Genomic DNA, 26,075 nt, shown 5'->3' on the forward strand with positions numbered 1-26,075 from the left:
CCATGTAGGGAGGAGAGCAATCTCCCCCCTGGACAAACCTTCCTCCCTGCTGCCACTAGCTCTGCAGCAGCTTGTCTCTCACCAAAGGAAGGGTTTTTAAGTTCTACCGCTGCCCTTAACTGGACACAGGTGTCCTTCACTGACCTGAGGTTACCCCTTTTCAGTTTTTATTGGGAAAAGGGCCATTATTATTCTATGGCTGCCTTCTACCACTCTCTTACAGCTTCCCAGCCTGACTTTGTCACAATGCCTATGATTTAGGAGCCTTACTAGAGCTACTCTCAAATCATTGTTTAGGAACAAACTTTAGGCACCTGTGTTTGATAATCTTGCTTAGAATCTTTCCACCTAATTTAAATTACAATTGTTCAAATACAAACAGGTTTTAAATTTGTCAATGTGTAGTATCAAGTGCTACATATTCAGTGAGGATTGTACATATTTGGAGAAGAAACTTCAAATTCAAGCATTATTGCTCTTTACTGACATAATGAGAATGCAGAGGTGTCCCACCTGTGGCTCTTGAGGTTCTAAATTGTGAGTCTTGAGGGTGACAGCATCAAGAAGAACATTGGCTTTGGATTATGAATTGAAAATGTGCTTTCAGAACTGCACTCTGTGACTTGTATACTGAAGAGTTTGAATCAGCCCTATCACTACGGTAGGTGGTCAGTTGCTTCCCTTGCAACCTCAGGAGCAGCTCTGTTCCTGCTCAACAGTTCTCCTGCTGGATGCCTACTGTGTTGGTGGGAGGAGAGAATCTATGTCAACTCCATTGTCTGCTCTCCTGCCAGGCTGTGGGAGCTCGAGAGACAGCAGGTTTCAGAGTAGCAGCCGTGTTAGTCTGTATTTGCAAAAAAGAAAAGGAGTACTTGTCCAGAGACAGCAGGAGAGGAGTGAGCTCCTAACAAAAGATTGCTCCCTTTCTTACACAGCCACCCAGAGAGGATGTTGAAAACCACCTGGCAATGGTCACCTGGGATAGCAAGGGAACAAAATGCTCCAGCTGTGCTCTTCTTACTCCAAAGACTGCCAAGGTGTGGGTGGTGGAAGGGCCAGCTATGCTTGCTCCGTACCACGTGAGGATTCCCCTTATGCTATCAGCATAAGAATCAGCAGCTGGACACCTCAACTCCAAGTCTCCTCCATGCCACCAGAGCAGTGCAAAGCAGATTGGATGGGGAAGAGGATCTAGTTTTAAAGAAAAATCCAGCTCAGAGAAACAGCAGCAATTGCAGAAAAAGAAGCTTTGTTATGAAATGTCTGGTTCACTTATTGTGATAAAATATGACCATTGTTTTTTCCAGCCTTGATACAAGCCTTTCATGGTCAGCAGGTATTGAAAAGAATTGTGAGCACATGTGCACTGGCTTTTTCCCTACACACAAACTGCCCCTTTTAGGGATTAAAAAAAAAAGATGCTACTGAAATAGCAAACAGCATTTAAGAACTTTCACCCAGAATTGTAGAAATTCCTCTTTCAGGATCTTTGAAAACCCAGTACCATGCATGTTACACATTAGTAACGTTATCTATGGCTTTGATTTCTCTCTGTTTCTACATCTTCTGTAATCACCACCCCATTTCCCATCTTAGTGCTCTGTTTTAATCTTCACACCCACAAGCTGCATTTTTCTCCGGCAGGTTCCACTTTTCTCTCCATTCAGACATGTTTGTAAATATAATGTAATTTATTCTCAATGAAATCAAATCCATCTTCCAAACCTTGCATTCCCCCCAAAAAGTAGATTCAAGTATAACCTTAGAAGCAGCTGTAGAAACCAAAGACATAACTTCTGGTATTGCTTGGACCACTTTAACAGCTTCATGTATCATGGTAGATAAAGGGGAATTTGATCATCATTGTGAGCTACCAGAACTGCCTCCTTATAGCTTTGGTCCCACTTGGAGTCACAAAGGCATCTACTGCTATAAACTTTTCTACATAAGCCTCGCCCTTATTTTTTCTGCTTTGTGTTAAACACCTTCAAGAACAGGAGTATAGAAAAAGAACAATGGTAGACAGCATATAGAATACCCAGAGAGAAATCCCAGGGTGAGCTGCCTATATACTGTATCCCAATAAAATGACTACTAGGAATTGCTTCAGCTAAACACTTCTTGAGCTTCATCACAATATAAGTTCACTCCTAGGAGAAAAAATATAGAACATGTCAAATAAGTAATAAATAGAACCTTAATTCCAACTCATCATAGTACTATAAAGAAAAAAAAGTGTTATTTGAACTTGGGTTCATAGAAAGCAAGAGCCTCCCCATCCCCCAGACATTTTGTTCCAGCTGAGAAGGGAAAGGTTTTTTTTACTTCCCCACCCCTTGTTCCTTTAGGTCACCTTCAGGAATGGGGTGATGGCAGGGGCTCTCAGCTTTTATAAAAATATTTGTCTGTATAAGTGTTTTCATAGCAGCCAAATGCGCTCTTGACAACATCTGATTTTAGCTTTGCAACTTTAATTATTTTTGTAGACGTTCTTTTAATTAAGATTTCTATTATTTTATGTATAGTAGTACTAATGAATAAGGTTCTGATCCTGTAAGCTCATATGTGGAGATGGACTCTGGTGATGCTCCCCATCCATAGACTCATGGGGCTCTGTTCAGGTCAGACCTCTTACTGCTTTTGTTTATGGGCATGGTAAGGGGAAATGCCACAGGCAGAGAGGAAACCCTTCCGGCAGCAACATGGGATTTTGGGAGCTGGGTCCTAAGTGGATTGCACAGAGGAAAACAAAAGCATGTACATCTTAGATGGTATCCTTGAGGTGGGAAGGAGAAAGGATGAAACAATGTCCAGAAACATCTAAGACAGCAGGACCAACACATGCTAATAGGGTGAGGTGTCTTAGGAAAAAACTGCTAACCTGCTACAAGCTCATTAGTTTCAATTCAGAATATAAAAGCAGTTGTGCCACTGTCTTTCAGAGGGGGAAGAGGGAATGAAGTGCAGAGATAGAAGGATCTTGTAAGATGAAACACTAGGAACAAGTCATGATCAGGAGAAAACTTAAACAGATGTTTATTTGTTTTTTAGTAAAATTAACAATAAAGATAAACCCCAGAGGTGTGTGTGGGGACTCTGCCAATTCATCATTTTTTCCCAGTTCTGCCATGAGAAAGCTGTGTCATATATTCTGTTATTCCCAAAAATGAAACTGATTTAAAGATTTGATATCAAAACACAGACCTGATCTGTCATTACCTAGAACCTTGCTGATCCATCTTCAGCTGACTCACTTAATTTTGTCTCATATTAAATTAGGTAACAATAAAAATCCATTTCAATATTTAATCATTGTGAAAGTGACACCTCTTGACCTTAAAATCCCCAATATTACATTATTTTGCCTTACCTTATAAAACTAGATTACAGCCTTACTTGCTCTAATAGAAAAGAGAAATTTATGACATAATCAAAACTGATTATATCCCAGTGTCTTATAAGAAAAACATAATGAAATGGCTAAAGGAAATTAATTTTGAAGTTTATTCAAAGTGATACAAATGACAAAAAAAGCTAGACTGATGACAGGCTAAAAGCAGAAAAACAGATAATTAGATTTTAGATTTCAGAGTAGCAGCCGTGTTAGTCTGTATTCGCAAAAAGAAAAGGAGTACTTGTGGCACCTTAAAGACTAACAAATTTATTAGAGCATAAGCTTTCGTGAGCTACAGCTCACTTCATCGGATGCATTTGGTGGAAAAAACAGAGGAGAGATTTATATACACACACACAGAGAACATGAAACAATGGGTTTATCATACACACTGTAAGGAGAGTGATCACTTAAGATAAGCCATCACCAACAGCAGGGGGGGGAAGGAGGAAAACCTTTCATGGTGACAAGCAGGTAGGCTAATTCCAGCAGTTAACAAGAATATCAGAGGAACAGTGGGGGGTGGGGTGGGAGGGAGAAATACCATGGGGAAATAGTTTTACTTTGTGTAATGACTCATCCATTCCCAGTCTCTATTCAAGCCTAAGTTAATTGTATCCAGTTTGCAAATTAATTCCAATTCAGCAGTCTCTCGTTGGAGTCTGTTTTTGAAGCTTTTTTGTTGAAGTATAGCCACTCTTAGGTCTGTGATCGAGTGACCAGAGAGATTGAAGTGTTCTCCAACTGGTTTTTGAATGTTATAATTCTTGACGTCTGATTTGTGTCCATTCATTCTTTTACGTAGAGACTGTCCAGTTTGGCCAATGTACATGGCAGAGGGGCATTGCTGGCACATGATGGCATATATCACATTGGTAGATGCGCAGGTGAACGAGCCTTTGATAGTGTGGCTGATGTGATTAGGCCCTATGATGGTATCCCCTGAATAGATATGTGGACAGAGTTGGCAACGGGCTTTGTTGCAAGGATAGGTTCCTGGGTTAGTGGTTCTGTTGTGTGGTGTGTGGTTGCTGGTGAGTATTTGCTTCAGATTGGGGGGCTGTCTGTAAGCAAGGACTGGTCTGTCTCCCAAGATCTGAGAGAGCGATGGCTCGTCCTTCAGGATAGGTTGTAGATCCTTGATGATGCGTTGGAGGGGTTTTAGTTGGGGGCTGAAGGTGATGGCTAGTGGCGTTCTGTTGTTTTCTTTGTTGGGCCTGTCCTGTAGTAGGTGACTTCTGGGTACTCTTCTGGCTCTGTCAATCTGTTTCTTCACTTCAGCAGGTGGGTACTGTAGTTGTAGGAATGCATGATAGAGATCTTGTAGGTGTTTGTCTCTGTCTGAGGGGTTGGAGCAAATGCGGTTATATCGTAGCGCTTGGCTGTAGACAATGGATCGAGTGGTATGATCTGGATGAAAGCTAGAGGCATGTAGGTAGGAATAGCGGTCAGTAGGTTTCCGATATAGGGTGGTGTTAATGTGACCATCGCTTATTAGCACCGTAGTGTCCAGGAAGTGGATCTCTTGTGTGGACTGGTCCAGGCTGAGGTTGATGGTGGGATGGAAATTGTTGAAATCATGGTGGAATTCCTCAAGAGCTTCTTTTCCATGGGTCCAGATGATGAAGATGTCATCAATGTAGCGCAAGTAGAGTAGGGGCATTAGGGAACGAGAGCTGAGGAAGCGTTGTTCTAAGTCAGCCATAAAAATGTTGGCATACTGTGGGGCCATGCGGGTACCCATCGCAGTGCCGCTGATTTGAAGGTATACATTGTCACCAAATGTGAAATAGTTATGGGTCAGGACAAAGTCACAAAGTTCTGCCACCAGGTTAGCCGTGACAGTATCGGGGATACTGTTCCTGACGGCTTGTAGTCCATCTTTGTGTGGAATGTTGGTGTAGAGGGCTTCTACATCCATAGTGGCTAGGATGGTGTTTTTAGGAAGATCACCAATGGACTGTAGTTTCCTCAGGAAATCGGTGGTGTCTCGAAGATAGCTGGGAGTGCTGGTAACGAAGGGCCTGAGGAGGGAGTCTACATAGCCAGACAATCCTGCTGTCAGGGTGCCAATGCCTGAGATGATGGGGCGTCCAGGATTTCCAGGTTTATGGATCTTGGGTAGCAGATAGAATACCCCAGGTCCTGGCTCCAGGGGTGTGTCTGTGCGGATTTGTTCTTGTGCTTTTTCAGGGAGTTTCTTGAGCAAATGTTGTAGTTTCTTTTGGTAACTCTCAGTGGGATCAGAGGGTAATGGCTTGTAGAAAGTGATGTTGGAGAGCTGCCTAGTAGCCTCTTGTTCATACTCTGACCTATTCATGATGACGACAGCACCTCCTTTGTCAGCCTTTTTGATTATGATGTCAGAGTTGTTTCTGAGGCTGTGGATGGCACTGTGTTCTGCATGGCTGAGGTTATGGGGTAAGCGATGCTGCTTTTCCACAATTTCAGCTCGTGCACGTCGGCGGAAGCAGTCTATGTAGAAATCCAGGCTGCTGTTTCGACCTTCAGGAGGAGTCCACCTAGAATCCTTCTTTTTGTAGTGTTGGCAGGAAGGTCTCTGTGGGTTAATATGTTGGTCAGAGGTGTGTTGGAAATATTCCTTGAGTCTGAGACGTCGAAAATAGGATTCTAGGTCACCACAGAACTGTATCATGTTCGTGGGGGTGGAGGGGCAAAAGGAGAGGCCCCGAGATAGGACAGATTCTTCCGCTGGGCTAAGAGTATAGTTGGATAGATTAACAATATTGCTGGGTGGGTTACGGGAACCATTGTTGTGGCCCCTTGTGGCATATAGTAGTTTAGATAGCTTAGTGTCCTTTTTCTTTTGTAGAGAATCAAAGTGTGTTTTGTAAATGGCTTGTCTAGTTTTTGTAAAGTCCAGCCACGAGGAAGTTTGTGTGGAAGGTTGGTTCTTTATGAGAGTATCCAGTTTTGAGAGCTCATTCTTAATCTTTCCCTGTTTGCTGTAGAGGATGTTGATCAGGTGGTTCCGCAGTTTCCTTGAGAGTGTGTGGCATAAGCTGTCAGCATAGTCTGTGTGGTATGTAGATTGTAATGGATTTTTTACCTTCAGTCCTTTCGGTATGATGTCCATCTGTTTGCATTTGGAGAGGAAGATGATGTCTGTCTGTATCTGTGCGAGTTTTTTCATGAAGTTGACAGATTTCCACTCTATACGGCTAAATTCAGTGCCTTGCATAATCACAGGTTTCAGAGTAGCAGCCGTGTTAGTCTGTATTCGCAAAAAGAAAAGGAGTACTTGTGGCACCTTAAAGACTAACAAATTTATTAGAGCATAAGCTTTCGTGAGCTACAGCTCACTTCATCGGATGCATTTGGTGGAAAAAACAGAGGAGAGATTTATATACACACACACAGAGAACATGAAACAATGGGTTTATCATACACACTGTAAGGAGAGTGATCACTTAAGATAAGCCATCACCAACAGCAGGGGGGGGAAGGAGGAAAACCTTTCATGGTGACAAGCAGGTAGGCTAATTCCAGCAGTTAACAAGAATATCAGAGGAACAGTGGGGGGTGGGGTGGGAGGGAGAAATACCATGGGGAAATAGTTTTACTTTGTGTAATGACTCATCCATTCCCAGTCTCTATTCAAGCCTAAGTTAATTGTATCCAGTTTGCAAATTAATTCCAATTCAGCAGTCTCTCGTTGGAGTCTGTTTTTGAAGCTTTTTTGTTGAAGTATAGCCACTCTTAGGTCTGTGATCGAGTGACCAGAGAGATTGAAGTGTTCTCCAACTGGTTTTTGAATGTTATAATTCTTGACGTCTGATTTGTGTCCATTCATTCTTTTACGTAGAGACTGTCCAGTTTGGCCAATGTACATGGCAGAGGGGCATTGCTGGCACATGATGGCATATATCACATTGGTAGATGCGCAGGTGAACGAGCCTTTGATAGTGTGGCTGATGTGATTAGGCCCTATGATGGTATCCCCTGAATAGATATGTGGACAGAGTTGGCAACGGGCTTTGTTGCAAGGATAGGTTCCTGGGTTAGTGGTTCTGTTGTGTGGTGTGTGGTTGCTGGTGAGTATTTGCTTCAGATTGGGGGGCTGTCTGTAAGCAAGGACTGGTCTGTCTCCCAAGATCTGAGAGAGCGATGGCTCGTCCTTCAGGATAGGTTGTAGATCCTTGATGATGCGTTGGAGGGGTTTTAGTTGGGGGCTGAAGGTGATGGCTAGTGGCGTTCTGTTGTTTTCTTTGTTGGGCCTGTCCTGTAGTAGGTGACTTCTGGGTACTCTTCTGGCTCTGTCAATCTGTTTCTTCACTTCAGCAGGTGGGTACTGTAGTTGTAGGAATGCATGATAGAGATCTTGTAGGTGTTTGTCTCTGTCTGAGGGGTTGGAGCAAATGCGGTTATATCGTAGCGCTTGGCTGTAGACAATGGATCGAGTGGTATGATCTGGATGAAAGCTAGAGGCATGTAGGTAGGAATAGCGGTCAGTAGGTTTCCGATATAGGGTGGTGTTAATGTGACCATCGCTTATTAGCACCGTAGTGTCCAGGAAGTGGATCTCTTGTGTGGACTGGTCCAGGCTGAGGTTGATGGTGGGATGGAAATTGTTGAAATCATGGTGGAATTCCTCAAGAGCTTCTTTTCCATGGGTCCAGATGATGAAGATGTCATCAATGTAGCGCAAGTAGAGTAGGGGCATTAGGGAACGAGAGCTGAGGAAGCGTTGTTCTAAGTCAGCCATAAAAATGTTGGCATACTGTGGGGCCATGCGGGTACCCATCGCAGTGCCGCTGATTTGAAGGTATACATTGTCACCAAATGTGAAATAGTTATGGGTCAGGACAAAGTCACAAAGTTCTGCCACCAGGTTAGCCGTGACAGTATCGGGGATACTGTTCCTGACGGCTTGTAGTCCATCTTTGTGTGGAATGTTGGTGTAGAGGGCTTCTACATCCATAGTGGCTAGGATGGTGTTTTTAGGAAGATCACCAATGGACTGTAGTTTCCTCAGGAAATCGGTGGTGTCTCGAAGATAGCTGGGAGTGCTGGTAACGAAGGGCCTGAGGAGGGAGTCTACATAGCCAGACAATCCTGCTGTCAGGGTGCCAATGCCTGACACCTGCTGAAGTGAAGAAACAGATTGACAGAGCCAGAAGAGTACCCAGAAGTCACCTACTACAGGACAGGCCCAACAAAGAAAACAACAGAACGCCACTAGCCATCACCTTCAGCCCCCAACTAAAACCCCTCCAACGCATCATCAAGGATCTACAACCTATCCTGAAGGACGAGCCATCGCTCTCTCAGATCTTGGGAGACAGACCAGTCCTTGCTTACAGACAGCCCCCCAATCTGAAGCAAATACTCACCAGCAACCACACACCACACAACAGAACCACTAACCCAGGAACCTATCCTTGCAACAAAGCCCGTTGCCAACTCTGTCCACATATCTATTCAGGGGATACCATCATAGGGCCTAATCACATCAGCCACACTATCAAAGGCTCGTTCACCTGCGCATCTACCAATGTGATATATGCCATCATGTGCCAGCAATGCCCCTCTGCCATGTACATTGGCCAAACTGGACAGTCTCTACGTAAAAGAATGAATGGACACAAATCAGACGTCAAGAATTATAACATTCAAAAACCAGTTGGAGAACACTTCAATCTCTCTGGTCACTCGATCACAGACCTAAGAGTGGCTATACTTCAACAAAAAAGCTTCAAAAACAGACTCCAACGAGAGACTGCTGAATTGGAATTAATTTGCAAACTGGATACAATTAACTTAGGCTTGAATAGAGACTGGGAATGGATGAGTCATTACACAAAGTAAAACTATTTCCCCATGGTATTTCTCCCTCCCACCCCACCCCCCACTGTTCCTCTGATATTCTTGTTAACTGCTGGAATTAGCCTACCTGCTTGTCACCATGAAAGGTTTTCCTCCTTCCCCCCCCTGCTGTTGGTGATGGCTTATCTTAAGTGATCACTCTCCTTACAGTGTGTATGATAAACCCATTGTTTCATGTTCTCTGTGTGTGTGTATATAAATCTCTCCTCTGTTTTTTCCACCAAATGCATCCGATGAAGTGAGCTGTAGCTCACGAAAGCTTATGCTCTAATAAATTTGTTAGTCTTTAAGGTGCCACAAGTACTCCTTTTCTTTTTAGATTTTAGAATTATTGATGCTATCAAGTGAAGTACTTTGTTACTCCAAATTAAATCCAGTGAACATATGGTTACCGTTGTAAATAAATCTTTTCCCATGAGGGTCAGGGTTCCAGTACAATTTCCTTGCTAGCAAGAGCCACGCTTAAACAGGTAAGCAAGATCAGAATTTAACCCCTTTATCACTGGTTACCCTGAAAATATAGAACTAATCAGTTCTCATTAGGTATGGGTCTCCAGGGTGGCTAAGGAAATACCTGGAGGACATGGATACAGCCTTCTGATAAATAAATGATTGACACTAGCAGTATTCTTTGTCTATATATATATATATATATATATATATAAAATAAAATAACAATATAACAAATCCATTCTTGCAAATTAAAGAGCACCTCACTCTGCAATAACATACAGTTGAGATGACCCTAGGTGGCTGTGCCCTGTTACAAATGGCCAGTTTTTCACAGGTCACTGACAGCAGTTTTTAATGTACCTTAAGTCTTAGGAATATAAATTCCTGCTACAATAAACACACATTCCTACATCTTTATTAACCCTCCCCACCCACTATAGTATAAAATAACACGATACTATTCTATAACTATAACTGACAAGTTTACCCTGTCTGCTGACTTCACTGTGCTGTCTCTCCTCCGCGCTCTCTCTCCTTGTCTCTCCTCTCTCTGCTCCAGTGGCAGGATTCCCTGTGCTGATGCTTACCTACTGGTCTGTCAGCTCTCAGCTCTCTGCTTCTTCAGCTCTGACTCTCTCAACTTCCCACGGACACACTAACCTTCAGACCATCTTGGCAGAACCGTCCAGACACTTCTACTTATATCCTTCTGTCAGATCATTTTTTTTGGATTCATGCCAGCTGGCAACATTTCTTGGATGCATGCCAACACATTCCAAATGGTCAGTTCTATTTTTAGTCTTGTTTCTAGCTGCCACCCTTATTGTCCTCAGTGTTACGATCTACTGTTACCATCCTTTTCCCCACCAATTCAGTTCGTCTGAATGCTATGTGACCTGCAATGCTACGTGACCTGTAGCTTCCATCTAATGGTGGAGTGACTCTTGCTTATTTAAAATGGAAGCCAGGGAAACAAAATGGAGTTTCTCTGGTATCAGTGCAGGATTTATACACCTGGTCACAAGCCCCAAAGCATGGACCAGGATCCTGTTATGCTGGATGGTGTAGAAATATGGAACAAAAAGATGCTCCCTCCTCCAAAGAGTTTACAATCCAAGTATAGGACCAGAGACAACAGATAGACTGACAGGTCAGTACAGCGAAACAATGAGACAGTATTAGTCAGCATGATAGGCAGTAGTCTTAACACACCAATATCCTAACCCTCGTCAAGTTTTCAAATCACAGCAAAGGAGAGTTTTAAGGAGCAATTTGAATGAGGATGAGGTATCTTCGTGGATATTTAAAAGGAGCTCATCTCTGTAAAGCCTGAGGGGAAGCAGGGGAGAAAGCATGGAGGTGCTTGTTTGAAAATTTAACCGGTGGGCAATGAACACTGAGAACATGGGCTGAGTGGAGGTGGGGAGCCAGCATCTCGATAACGAATGAGAAATGATAGGTTGGGGTTATATTGTGAAGGGCCTTGAAAGTGAAGACAAGCACCTTATATGTTTGATGCAATAGAGAAGGAGCCAGTGAAGGGATTTAAAGAGAGGAGTGACATGATCAAAGCAATGGGCTAGGAAAATGATCTTTGCAGCAGCAATAAATGGATGGATATGAGCAAGGTGAGATTGTGTTTGTCACAGCCAGAGAGAAGATGTTGAGGACAGCCTGAATGAGACCTTAGCAGAATGGATGGATAGGAAAGGCCATGTGCAGAAAGAATGGGCAAGATTTAGACATAGCCTTGATGGGAGGACCTACAGAGTGGTCCGAATTGAAGATGACACCCAGGTTATGGGCCTGTGTGATAAGGAAGATGGTGGTGTTGTCCATCGTGATCAAGAAAGGAGGTGTCGGGGAGGGTATGGGGGCAGGGGAATATTAAGAGCTCTGTTTTAGCCATGTTGATCTTGAGTTGGTGTCTAGACATCTACAAGATGTTAGAGAGACAGGCTGAGATTTTCGCTTGGGACGCAGGGAGACAGGTCAGGAGTAGAGAGATCTGTGAATCATCAGCATAGAACTGATGGTTGAATTTTTGTTTGTGGATGACATTGTCTAGAGATAAGGTATATACAGAGAGAAAGGGACCAAGGACAGAGCTCTGTGGATTAAAGTCATGACCCATGTTGCTATAGATAGGATGAAGGAGGGCTCTGCTGTAAGAAGGAATCCCAAGGATATATTCTGGTCCCTGGGAATTTCTTGCTGCGCTCTGGCACTCAGTGAAAGGTGCAGCATGCTCTCCCCTCTTTATCAGCTCTCCTGGCCAATGAAGTGGGAGGTACTTGGAACGTCACAGTCCCATTCTCACTGTAACCTGTAGGGAAGGTAAGCAGTACGGGCAGCACTAGTCTTGCACAAGCCTGCATTCACACATGAAAAAGAGAGAAGGTCCCAGGACTACATCTCCATTCAACTCACAGGGCCAGCCACAATATGCCCCTGCACACATACAATGCTGACATACTCTAGAGGGAAGTAATCAACCAGATGATAACACAGCAGTGGTAAGGAGAGGATTTGGACAAAGGACACCAGGGCAAATCCTTATAATTATGAAGAGTGTGCCAGGATCTTTCTTGTCTATACAAAGCATACATATCCTGAGATCCAGGATATGGTTTTTGGGAATAGAACCACTGGCTTTTCCATGGGGATGGGAGGGAAACCCTATAGGTATAGTCTGAAAAAGCATCATTGTAGACTTTTTTTCAGTTTCACCCTGCGGAATAAGCTGCATAGGTATTTCTAAGGAATTTGAGCTGTCATTTTTGTATCATTTCTACTTTTTGATAGGATGACTTCTACAACCCAGATGGGGAATCAAGGTGATTTCAAGATGGTCAAGTGGAAAATTCCATCTTGAACTTTCATATGTTTGTGCAGTTTCATGATTGGCCACAAGAACTGTGTTTTCTTTGGTGCTAGCAAAAAATCTACATGTATGTAAACTCAGAAAAAATGTATGAAAAAGAACTCAAAGACTGCCCAAGCAAGTTCATAATGTTTAGTCAATTTAATGTTTGCAAATATATCTCTTTCCTATAGTTCTGATTTTTATTATCCCCACCAAGGAGAGCATAGATTTACTTGCAGCTAAGACACTGGCTTGAGACCTAGGAAATCAGGATTCAGTTCTCAGCACTTCCACAGAGTTGCTGTGCGAATGAAGGCAGTTCACATTTAACAGATAGTATGCTGAGGTACAGACAAATTAAGTGTATACTACTTCCTTTGTCATATATTTAGACTGTAAGCTCCTTTGGGCAAGGACAGTCTCTGATTATAGGTAGTCTACACTTCAATCGAAAGTGTGACTTGCAACATGTGGAGGCATACACGAATTAGCTTTGATCTAGCTAGCTCACTAAAAATAGAAGTGAAGCAGCAGCAGCATGGGCTAGCTACCTGAATATAAGCCCACCCAAGCATTCGGGAACATAGCCTGTGTTGCTGACCATGCTGCTGTAGCTTCACCGCTATTTTTAGCAAACTAGATCAAAACTTGCTCCGGTATGCCTCTGTACTGAAATCACACCTCCTGCTTGGTGTGTAGATGACCCAAAGTGTTTGTACAGCATCTAGCAGAGTGGGGCCCTGATCTTTACTGGAGCTTTATGCCAATACAATACATGTAATATGCATTTAGAACTTTACCAAGACTTCAGTGTTTCAATCTTTGTTGAATGAAATCTAACCATAAGGAAATGGTTCCTCTAGAAGGGCTAATGAATAACATAAAACGCTTGGTAATCCATCTAGTATACATTGAGCTACAATAGATTTCAACAAGGATAAATCTAGTCACGTATTCAGGGTGATAACAAAAACTTCTGTTCATATTTCACAAGTGCTAGCTAATAGTTTGGCCATGCTGCTTTCTTCAGGGTAAAATTACACACGAACATCATTACTAATCAAATGTACTATCCATTGCAGCCACTCAAATGATTTTATTTGATGGCTCCCTGTTTTAGGTGGCTCTGATATCCGTTACCTCGTCACAATTACATTACCTACACTGGCATGAACCACTTGACGGCTGCCGAATGTTCCAGGTACATCTAGGCTGAACACAGCTGCTGTGCTGATTAATGTACATAGGTAGTTGCTCACATTCCCTTGGATTTCAGTGGAGTATTAACGCACAACAGCTGCTGTGTAGGGGCAGTAGGAACACACACTCACTATAACTCAGTTATTGTGACCTTTACTGGCAAAAAGAAAATAAAAAACACAAAACCCTACTAGAATAGCAGGGATTTTGTACGATATTCTGGATTATAATCAAGGTGATTTTGGCAGCATGGTCCAGTAACATAGGATTATTTACAGTATATAAAAAGCATTTAATGTATTTATCAAGAAATTGAAGTGAAGGTGGAAGGAAAAGGGAAAGTTATTTGCTTACTTGTGCTTGGTAGCAACATTTGATTCATGATGGCACTCTATTGCACAATGCTGCCCTGCAGGCATCTGAACGGATTAAATATCATCTGGCTGCTCATGAAATAACAAATCAGAATATCTATCAACCTGATTACAGTACTGCCACTTCTATGTGTTCAAAAATCACAAGTCAGTACCCAAAAAGCTGTGAGATTGAGCTTTTTTCTTTGCATTCTGGTTTTTGATTCCAAAGGTGACATCGGGGTCATCTTTTCAAGTTTCCCTCTGAAACCAAAAGGGCTAGAAACTTCTTTTTAAATGAAAACTGATATTCTCACATAATATCTTGAGTCCAGGTTAAGAAAAACACCTTATATAACAAAATTCACAGTAAAACTTGGCAACACATTGCCTAATCTGATTAGGCAAATGAGATATGCTTGTGGAAGTATATTTGGTGTAAACTGGTACATTTTTTCCCTAAGAAAGGTGTACTGTCTTTCCATACACAGAGACCAGCCATGTACTTTCAAACTGAATGTCCAAATGATGACCGTGGATGAGATTACAGCCTAGGGTAATATAGCTGAAAAAAATGTCATGAGTTTCTTCCATGATAAAAAATTTTATTTCAATGGCAATCCATGCCATATATAGTAGATTGTGGTGCCATGTAACATTATGGGATTCAATAAAATAAAGGGATTGTGCATAACAGAATATTCAAGAAGTAGACTAAGAACATGTAAACTGATTTGCTGTAAATCTTTTCTCAGAAATGAAGTCAGTGGATAAGATGATCATACTAGCAAGTGCCCATGCTATCTGTGAATTGGCAGATCCTCTGATTTACCAGGTTTCAGAGTAGCAGCTGTAGTCGTCAAACACCTACAAGATCTCTATCATGCATTCCTACAACTACAATACCCACCTGCTGAAGTGAAGAAACAGATTGACAGAGCCAGAAGAGTACCCAGAAGTCAACTACTACAGGACAGGCCCAACAAAGAAAAGAACAGAATGCCACTAGCCATCATCTTCAGCCCCCAACTAAAACTTCTCCAACGCATCATCAAGGATCTACAACCTATCCTGAAGGACGACCCATCACTCTCACAGATCTTGGGAGACAGGCCAGTCCTTGCTTACAGACAGCCCCCCAACCTGAAGCAAATACTCACCAGCAACCACACACCACACAACAGAACCACCAACCCAGGAACCTATCCTTGCAACAAAGCCCATTGCTAACTCTGTCCACATATCTATTCAGGGACACCATCATAGGGCCTAATCACATCAGCCACACTATCAGAGGCTCGTTCACCTGCGCATCTACCAATGTGATATATGCCATCATGTGCCAGCAATGCCCCTCTGCCATGTACATTGGTCAAACTGGACAGTCTCTATGTAAAAGAATGAATGGACACAAATCAGACATCAAGAATGATAACATTCAAAAACCAGTTGGAGAACACTTCAATCTCTCTGGTCACTTGATTACAGACTTAAGAGTGGCTATCCTTCAACAAAAAAGCTTCAAAAACAGACTCCAATGAGAGACTGCTGAATTGGAATTAATTTGCAAACTGGATACAATTAATTTAGGCTTGAATAGAGACTGGGAATGGATGACTCATTACACAAAGTAAAACTATTTCCCCATGTTATTTCTCCCCCCCACCCCACCTCACCGCCCACTGTTCCTCAGATATTCTTGTTAACTGCTGGAAATAGCCTACCTTGCTTGTCACCATGAAAGGTTTTCCTCCTTTCCCCCCCTGCTGCTGGTAATGGCTTTCTTAAGTGATCACTCTCCTTACAATGTGTATGATAAACCCATTGTTTCATGTTCTCTGTGTGTGTATATCAATCTCCCCTCTGTTTTTTCCACCAAATGCATCCGATGAAGTGAGCTGTAGCTCACAAAAGCTTATGCTCTAATAAATTTGTTAGTCTCTAAGGTGCCACAAGTACTCCTTTTCTTTTTCTGATTTACCAATTACTCAAATTATATTGGGGTGGCTGAACATGGCCAATCATATCTTCTGCAGTAACTTCAGCTATTCTCTGTTACTGATGCTAGCATACAGCAGTTCAAGGCCCACATACTAAACTGTATAGTAGTAGCTCTAGTTCTTTGTTGTCTTGGCTTTCATTAAAGGAATCAGTTTAGTAACATGTGATTAGAAAGCACAGCTGCTGCTGTAGTGTGTATACTGAACTAATGAAGCCTCACAGAGGTTTCATTTCATCCAATCACACTTATAGTCTGGTAGCTATTTGTTGTACGTACTAATTTCCATATTGAACATTCTTTCCCCGAGTGGACTTCACAGAACATTAAAATGGGGCCTCTCTGCTGGCCATTTTCAAAGCAAGTGGCATAAAAGAAAATGAGATTTGTAGATCTGAGGTGGACTCAGCTGCCAGATCATTCTGAATATGGACAAAGGCCGCTCAAGACAATCTGCTACCCTATGCAAAACTTCACTGTGCCATTTCCACCGCCATCACTCCAAAGTCACCTGGCTGGATCAAACCTGAGTGACCCTATCACTCCATGTATAAGACCTCCATTCCATACACTCAGATTTGACCCAGCTGCCCCAGGCAGCTGCCTATTTTCACAGCAACCTCTGACCTATATATGGAAGTTCTTGCTAGAAGCTGCACAGCTAACGGCTTGGCTTAACCACACAGTTTTGGTAATAGGGTGGTTTATACATGTATAACTAAACACTGATTTCTAGAAACAGACTCCAGTCAGCCAAAGGAGGGCAGCGTGCATGCTTTTAATCTGGTATTTATGCTCAAAAGTCAAATGGAGAGTTTGGGGGTTATTTTATGAAAGTGTCCAATACAATAGTAATTTTGTTGTGTTTAGATGTGCACAGTGCTTCTCAGAAGTACACAAAGACCTATTCCTTCCCCTCAGTAAACATATATGTCTTCAGGAGGCAGGTATAGCCAAAGGGCATGTTCAGCCACAGGTTACTCTGATTTCTCCTGATGTTACTTAGGGTACCGGGCATTCACTGCTGGCAACTCTGTGCAAGGGTGAAGGCAGCAGCATCCCACAAGTCACCAAACCTAGAAAGCAGTGGTAAGAATGCTTAGCAAATGTACCATTTAGTGTATGGTCTCTGCTCATAATGCCCTGCCCACAAGCTAACAATGCTCTTCCCTATAGGAATCAGCAGGGGAAAGCAATTGTACCAACCAGGATCCACCCTGATGTTAGGTTGTCACACTTGTAGTACAACAGCCACCACTTGTTTAGAGGCTGCTGCTGGCATAGGTGAGCCTGAATGAGGCAGTGTGACTCAGCAGTTCTGCATTAAGAGTTTTAGGTAACAATATTTTATTAAACTGAATGTGAACCAGTGTAAAATGATTGGAAGGCCAGGCAAGAGAGGTGAGATGAACTGAGTGGTGAAAGGCTTATTGAGAGGAGTGAGTTTGCAAAGAGGAGAGTGAGGCTGGATGGAGTACTGCATTCAGAAAGCTGTTCCAGGCATGGGGAAGCAGGAAGATTCTGAGGGTGTATCTGTACTGTAGCTGAGAGGTGTGATTCCCAGCTCAGGCAGACAGATTTGGGCTAGGCTCAGCTTAAGCTAGTGTGTTAAAAACTGTGTTGTGGATATTGCTGCACTGGCAGAGGCTCAGGCTAACACTGCACAGCCAAGCCTCCTGATCTCATGGGCTAGAGCTCAGGCAGCTAGCCTGAGCTGCTGCCCAGGGCACAACATCCACACTGCTGTTTTTAATACACTAGCCCTAGGTGAGGTAGTGCATCCTACCTGTGCTGGGAATCAGGCCTCCCAACTTCATGTAGGCACATCCATAGACTCTGAGACCAGAAGGGGCCATTATGATAGTCTGTCCTTGCAGACTTTTAGATTAATATATGCATTGAGATCTTCCTGTACCTACGGCGAGGGAGAGGTTTGGGATGGAGAGACAGTAATACACTCATTCTTTATTTTCTTCTACCACACCCCTCCCTCAGTCTCTCTGCCACCTACAGCCCTTATCCGGATTCTCTTTTACACAGGCTATTCTCTCCCCCTGGGTTTTTTGGGCTTCACAGTCTCATCTGTGGTTCCACCCCACTTCATTAAGCTACTCATCACCTCTTATCAATTCCGATCTACTCTTTCCTCCACTCATGCAGTCAATTCCATTCTGAAGTACTCCTCAGCTCTCCTTTAGCATTTAATCCTGCCACATTTTATCCCATTCCTCCAACCTCAGCATTCCCTGTCCTCCTCCTACCCCCTAAATAAATCAAATCTGTAGTTCCATCTTCCAAATCCTATCCTTAGTGCAGTCTTTGGCAGATTCAGATGTTTATTCTCTGCAGAGATCTCCAGAGAAGTCTCTTTCCTCCCTACTCCCCCCAGTTACTCTTTAAGATAGCCCCCAACATAAACAGAAACCTGACTTCCAGCTGGAGTTAACAGCAGAGTTTATTTATAGTATTTTCAGTTTGGTTACATATTTGTGCTATACTCTGCAAGCTAAAGGAGCCTCATGGGTCATCACAGTAATCTCTGTCTGTAGTGGGAAGTTTAGCTGCTTTTTCCCAGTGCATGCTTGTCAAACAGATACTCTCTCATGCCTTTCTGAGCTGCTCCTAGACACTTCAGGTTGGTGATCTGGTCTCCCAGATGTTCGAAAGCTGTCACATGTTTATCCAGGTAATGGGACTCCAGAAAGCCAGAGAGCTGCAAGATAATTTTAGGGTGAATGCCTGGCTCGTGTTCTGACATGCCCCGGATGTAACAGGGCTTGGATGAAGAGGCTAAATAAATGGGAGGGGAAGACCAAGGGTCAACTGCCGTCTCCTCAAGGAAAAAGTCTAGAGAATTCCCCTCCTCTAATTTCAAAGGTAAACAAATACCACTTTAAGCCACCCAGGATCCTCAGTGGCCACACAACTGTGAAGGGTATTTGACACAAGGAGAATGAAGGTGACGAGCTGCCAGTGTTCAAGATATCAACATGTCAGGAATCCTTACTCCATAGGGAGAATCAGCAAGTTACCCTTTCATGCCAGGAGTTCCAGAAAAGGAAGTACTGGAAATTCATGACATGCCTGGAAGTAGTCTATGAAAGGGACAGGTGCCCCCTTCACTGTCTGAAGAGCCATCCTTACAACCCAACTCTCCTTGTGGGATGAGAGAGCTACACACCGTTTAAATCCTGAGGGCTTCCTTTACTCAGTGTAGAGCTGTCTGGAACTGAGGGCAAGTGTCTGTCTCTCCTCTGAGCAGCAACGCCAGATATGAATGCTAGGTATACTCTCAACCCTTTCTATGTCCCCATTACACTCACACGAGGGTCTCTCTTCTCTATTGCCAGTTTGTGCAGGTCCAGCAGGGACTGTTTCAATCTCTTCTCCAGCTGCAGAGCTGATTGTACGGCCTCTAGACCATTACCTCACACATTATGCTCTGGCTTCTGTACAAACCTAATCATGGACATACTGAGACCTTGAAGCCAGAGATCAGACCCCATCCAGCTCTACATACTCATTCCACTCCCCTTCTGAACTAGGAGGAGGGCCATCCTTGTTACAGATATAAGCTCTCACCAAGCTACAGTGAGGATCACAAGCACCTAAGCCCCTAACCCTTCTTGAAAGGCCAATTGCCTCGCTCTCTGCGTGAGCCAAACCTTCCCAAATGCAATCTCTTGCCAACCCACCCAATTAGTTCCCAGAATGAACCCATCTTTCTGCTACCAGGATCTCTCCAGTACCAGCCAGCCTCCTAAGTGCCAAGACCCACCATCTGTAAAGCATGGTGAAGAAGGTTTTGCAATAGTGAGAATGCATTTTGGGTTTCTACTCTGAACATGAAGTCTCTCTCAGCTGCAAAAACCCACTCATAGCATGCAGCCTGGTCCTTAGAACGCTGTTTTCTGCTGTTACTCACCTCAGTATCTCAAGGATTAATGGCTAGAGGTTATTTTGAACTTTGTAATGAGGATTCAGTGAATTTAGTGCTCACAGAGGGGAGGGATGGGGGTGACAGGAGCTCTGCCACACATCCCACCTGCACAGGCCCCTCTGCCAGGGCACTTAAGGGATGGTATCAGCACACCAGGATCTTCTGCTCCCGAGACACAGGCAAGAGGGGAGCTAGTCTTCTCACTGAGCATTTCCCAGAGCACATCTGTTGTCATGTTCTATTGTCCTGAAGAATAATATCCCTGACTTCAAACCCAGTTCCCTTTCCTTGGGAGACCACCTTGATGTCCTGCAGGATGATGCGCTCCCCTCGCTTGTTCTGGTATTTCAGGAATGCCTCTGCTTGCTTCCTCTACTCCTGGGACTGCTCCTCAAAGAACTCAATGAAGTGACTCAGAGCTATGTCATCCCGCTTACAGTAATAGGACTAGAGAGAGATTTAGACAAGACCAATGGAGACATATCTGTCACACTTGTACAGTGGCTTAAGTATATCTTTGTATAGGTTTACTTAGACATTTTTCTTGGCAGGATGAAAAAGCTGCCTCTTTCGATATCCCTTGCAAAGGCAGAGGTTTTAGTGATATGTACTGTAACTGGCTTTATGGAAAAAAAGGTAGTTTATTCTAAAGACATGAGTCACAAGAAGCACTGCTGACTACAGTCCAGAAGGCTTAAGCACACCTAGCTTACAGCCAGAACTACTCTTTGGTAGCTCCTCTTAGGAAGAAAAGAATCCTACCATTGAAGTTGCCCCATATACAAAACCCAACCAGGCCAAGGATTTACCTAGACTGGGATCCTGCCACCAACATTGTAATATCACCAATCTAAAGAGCACAGATATCATGAATAATGCCCTCAAAGTTGAGATTTCCTTAAAAACAACCACATTTTAAAAATTGGTCTAGGGTTCTTTTTATTTGCCTTCTGATTTCTGAGACTCTTAGGTACACTTGCTTCACATTTTCAAGCTTTTCTGCACAACCATGCAGGATAGAAACTTTACGGAGTGTTAAAATTCTCATGCAGTTGTCTGACTCAAGCAGATGGAATTTTAAGGAAAGCATCATCTTATAAGACATGTATTAAAAAAGCTAAAAGAATGCATGAATGCAATGACCAATGTCAGATCCATTGACAAAATACACCAATCCATGTTGAAGGTATGGGAAAGTTTTCCAAGGGTTGGTTTCTTCTCAAGTCTTCTCGGTTTTTCTTAGCAGTCCATAATGGCTTGCTTGTAGAGACAGAATGAGTTGTGGAGTGCTTGCTGTTTATGTGTGGGGTGATCACCTCACAGTATTGTATGCTCTTCTTTCTATTTCTGTTAAATTATAAGAAAATGCTCCTCTTTCAGGCTTGTTTAAATTCAAATAGGCTGCTGTCACTCTTTCATTGGCTCAGTACTTCATGGGTTGTCTTTAGGAGCTACTGCATCTTATAAACATGTAGTTTGTTAATGCTTATATGTATTAAGGTTGTACTTCTTCCTTGATGGTTATTTCTATTGTTTTTGTGGCATCTTTAAAGTTAGAGTTTGATGCTTTTTATTCAGTCAATTTGAGGTATTTCTATAGTTTTATTAGCGCTCAAGAGAAAATGAAATTCCGTTTTCAAAAAGTCCAAACACACCTATTCTTTATAGAGAGTTGTTTTTAGTTCTCAAAACAATCTTTTTAAAATTCAATAACCCTTAAAGAGAGTCTTCAGCTTAAATAGTTATTAAAGAAGTTGTTGATTCTTTATAACAATTTTTGGAATGATGATTCTCTTTGTCTTTCTGAGTTGGGTGTTTGAGCACTGCCAGTAATTAATTCATACCCATTTAATATAAATGTTCTATATTTAAATGGCTTCTTAAATCAATAATTTGTTTAGAAGATTATTAGATTCCATGTTGGTATACAAAGCATTTTACCATTTAAATAGCAATGATATTAGATGCTTCTGTACTTAGGTACAAATACTTGCAAACATGACATTCAAAACAATTTGTCATTTCAACATTTAAGAAGTATACAAAGGTTTAAAAGATTTTCAATTACATGTTTGTTCCAGAGGCTTTTCTGAATGGCATTTTTAGAGTGACTATAAAAGTCTTTTAAAAAAGAATATTTCTAGAATTCTTTGCATATGTTTATGCAGACATTTTTCTTGAGAGGGTGAAAAAACCCACTTTACACCTAGATTTATCGATCTCATAACACAACCCTATCATTCCTTGTCACAGTCGGGTCTTTTCCTAATGCATTTGTACCAAACTGATATTTTACACAAAGGAGATGTCCTGGTCAAGATAAGACACTGTTTTGGTTTTGTTTCTCTCCACGGTGACAGAAAAGAGAAGCCTCTTGAAATTCCTTTGGTTAACTTGAATATTTTGTAGAATTAAATTAACAAAAATATATGCATGTCAGATACTTTTCTCCAGGCACTAAATGTATGAAAGTAATGATAAATATATCCTACACTTCAGTAAAGGCACAGGCAACTTTAATGACATAACAAAAATTAAAATAATTTTATTCTCATTTTACCTTTAATATTGATTACATTTTTGACCCAAATTTGACTTGATTAGTCTCACTTTAAAAACTGTGATGGGAGGTGTAAAACCAGTATGAAACAGTTTTTTCTACAAGAGCGAGACCAAATGGCTGTGTTGCATTAGACTTAGGAGGGCAGATTCTCGGTTGGTGTGTGCCAGCTCATCCTGTTTCTGGATGCCTCCAGAAAAAGAGCAGCATAATCAATGGAGAAAAAGCTGAACTGAATTGTATCCCTGCAGGATAAGACGGGTTACCACTGACACTCTAATATGCCTCCAATGGGAGTTAGTTGTATTCTGCAGGGGAGAATAGACCCCCTGGAGTGATCAGGTAAAATCAAAATTGAATTCTTTCTTCTTTTACTGAAGAGACAGCAGGTCTGGTACTGGTAAGAGAAAGAAATCTGTTACATTTTTTGCCTTAAAAGATGAAGCAGGGCATTTTTGCACTTCCATATTCTGTTACTTGGAATTCATGTAATTAAGCTGCTACCAGAGAACCTATATATAGCTTGTTATTTTTAAGCGTGAAAAACATTCAGAGTATTTAAAGAGAACAATTCCAGTGGACTGGATATGGGGTACTGGTGGCTGCTATTCCCAGCTCAGACACTGGCTCAGTGACTAACCTTGGGGAAATTGAGCTGCAGAGAGGTTAAGTATCTTGCCTCTCTGTGAAGTGGGGATAATGATACTTATTTACAATAGTAGATGCTTTGAGAGCTGTGCATTAGGATTAAAAATGCTTTATAAATGCTAAATTACTGGTAGGCTGCCATGCATGCTTGAAGCAGGCCATTAGCTCGCTTCCCCTTGCTTTCAGCTTACTAAAGGCACACGCACCAGGCATGCTGCATCTGCTTAAGGTGTAGCTGAATAATTTATGGCCTCCAATCAATTTTTTATAACCAGGAAAGCAAAGGCTGAATCTGGGCCTGCTCGGACCTTGTAGACAGCAACTTGCACCTCCCACCACCTATAGCCTTTGCTGTGTGGTCTCCTCTTGGCAATGCAGGCCTCTTTTCTAGGGTATCTGGACCAGAGCTGGACAGGTAGCCTGAAACCAATTACAAGTCCCATTCTGGAGTGTCAATCCTACCCTCCAGTGGAGGAAGAACAGGCAGTGGGGACAGGATTTCCTGCCTGCTCTCTAACAAACAGTGATTTTGGGGATGTGGAGAGGTGTGGTGGCAATCGGAGATCAGGAGGCAGGGCTGTCCCCTTCACAACCATGTTGCTGATGTGAGCTGTTAGAAGTCAACATTACCTTCACCTCTCTCCACTCCATTTAAAAACAGTTGCTGAAAATCAGTTTTCTGATTTGTACCTCATAACTCCCCCAAATCTGAGTAATTTAATAGGCTCCCTATAGTGTTAACTTCAGAATTAATCTTCTTGTTCTTCTGTACAAGGCTCTTCACATGGCCATACTCAGGATATGTGTAGCATACCTCTCAAGAATCAGGGCCTGCGGCAGGACCACAGGCTCTGGCTGACCTAACGAGTACAGCTGGCATGTAATAGGCTGCAGGATTGGGTATGCCATCTGACTGGTGGAAAGAGCCAGCAGACCAGCTCTTAAGTCCAGCAGCAGTTCAGTGGCCAGAGTATTTGTGTATTGCCACAGCAGCGTCTGTGCCTGCATTTTCCCAGCCTCACTTCTGGTAGCAACACTGACTTCTGAGTCCAACTCTGGCATCTGGCCTCTGACTCCTGGTTACTAATTCCTGCTCTACCCACTGTGTGTGACTCCCCATGTCCAAGTCTCTGGTACCTCCCTGTCCTGTCCACTTTGCCTAGGACTTCTGCAAGTTCCTTCATCACTTTGGTCTTGTCTAGAGAGAATCATAAAAATATTGGGACTTTTCTGTTTCTTAGAAGAGCAACTAAAATTTAGGAAAGACAGATTATCACAGATTAGGTGATGTTGCTTTTCACTCACTTTTGTGTAAACCCTGGTGTGAAGCACCAGATGTCAAAGACAAGGCTAAAGAACCAAAACTGTCTCCTCCTCAAGGGACATTCTCATGTTGCCAATATATCAGCTGCTGTTCCATTGAAGCTGCTAGATGTCCGCTTCTAATAATATGACAATGTTTTTGTTGGTTTCCTTTTCCATGGTTGCTGCAATACTCTGCTAACATGTTTCCAGAAAGTAGTAGTTTAGCTTTTTGGGAAGATGACAGGTATTGTGGAAGGTGACAGAGTGAAAGCTGAAGAGGAAAACTCCAGCCAAACCAGGGAGCTAGCCTTTGGATCTTCAGCCTCCTGAGTCCTCTTGGGATTTTCATGGGTTGTAACTTTCACTTCCCTCACACTGCTTAACCCCTAGGTCCCACCTTATTCCTCCCTGCTAGTCCCCTTCACAAGCCTCTCTTTCCCTTTGTTGCTTCCATCATTATCTCCTTCAGCCTCCCTCTTCCTACTCTTTGACAGTACAATTTTTAGGGACTATAGATTTTTAAGGCCAGAAGGGATCATTATGATAATCTAGTCTGACCTTCTGCATAACACAGGGCAGAGATTTTCACCCAGTAATTTCTGCATCAAGCTTATAACTATTGTTTGATCTTCAGCATACCTTTTAGAATGATGTCCAGTTTTGATTTAAAGACAGACTTTGAGTGATGGAGAATCAAGCATGGCTCTCGTAAGTTGTTCCAAGAGTTAATTGCCTTCACTGTTAAAATTTTGTGCCTTTTTCACCCTACCTACTGAATTCCTCCTCATTTAGGCCCCTCTTCAGGAAAGCATCTCTATTCAGTACAGTATTTTAAGCATGTGCGTAATTCCCATAGGACTTAATGTGCTAAAAACTAGTTGTGCTTAAGTATGGTGCTGAATAGGGATGGACTTAAGTGTGTGCTTAAATACCTTCCTGAATGAGGGCTGTAGAATGCTAAAAACTATTCTGTTAAGTTAACAATATTTGCTTCTCTTTGTCACACATCTTCCCTTCCTGGATATGCTAAATAAATCAAGTGTCAATATTGCAGATGCTTTCTTAAGAATGAAAAACACACTAGTTCCATCAGATGGAGTGATGAATGTTTTCCCCTTCAATATCTTGTCACTCATAAATACAACATCTTTTTTATTTATCACCAGGAACTTCAGGATTGTATATAACATTGAGGATAAAGTGTATGACCCAAAGCAATACAATTTTTTTTTATATATATACAGAGCTCATGTATATGCATTAGGATGCAGACTCTCATATGAATTATAGGAGAATTTATCACTGAAGAAGCTGTGGGGTTTCCTGGGTATAGCTAAGGGTATGTGAAAATCTTACCAAGACATTTGGTTATTGATGCTTTAGCCTTTTTCATGTGCTTCTCTTACGTTTAGGCCTGATATAAACCAGGATTCTAAACTTTAGTGACTAAACATCACTATTTAAAAAGCCTTTCTTTGTGCTCCTGTAGTCTTGTTTGTTGCTTCTGATA

The 26,075-nt window shown here is 42.4% G+C and overlaps 1 pseudogene; it reads right to left on the reverse strand.

The window, feature by feature from the left end:
* Window positions 1-18,669: 18,669 nt before the first annotated feature.
* Window positions 18,670-24,322, reverse strand: LOC119852206 (annotated as a pseudogene).
* Window positions 24,323-26,075: the final 1,753 nt, after the last annotated feature.

The sequence above is a fragment of the Dermochelys coriacea genome, chromosome 1, assembly GCF_009764565.3.
Source record: "Dermochelys coriacea isolate rDerCor1 chromosome 1, rDerCor1.pri.v4, whole genome shotgun sequence".
NCBI lineage: Eukaryota > Metazoa > Chordata > Testudines > Dermochelyidae > Dermochelys > Dermochelys coriacea.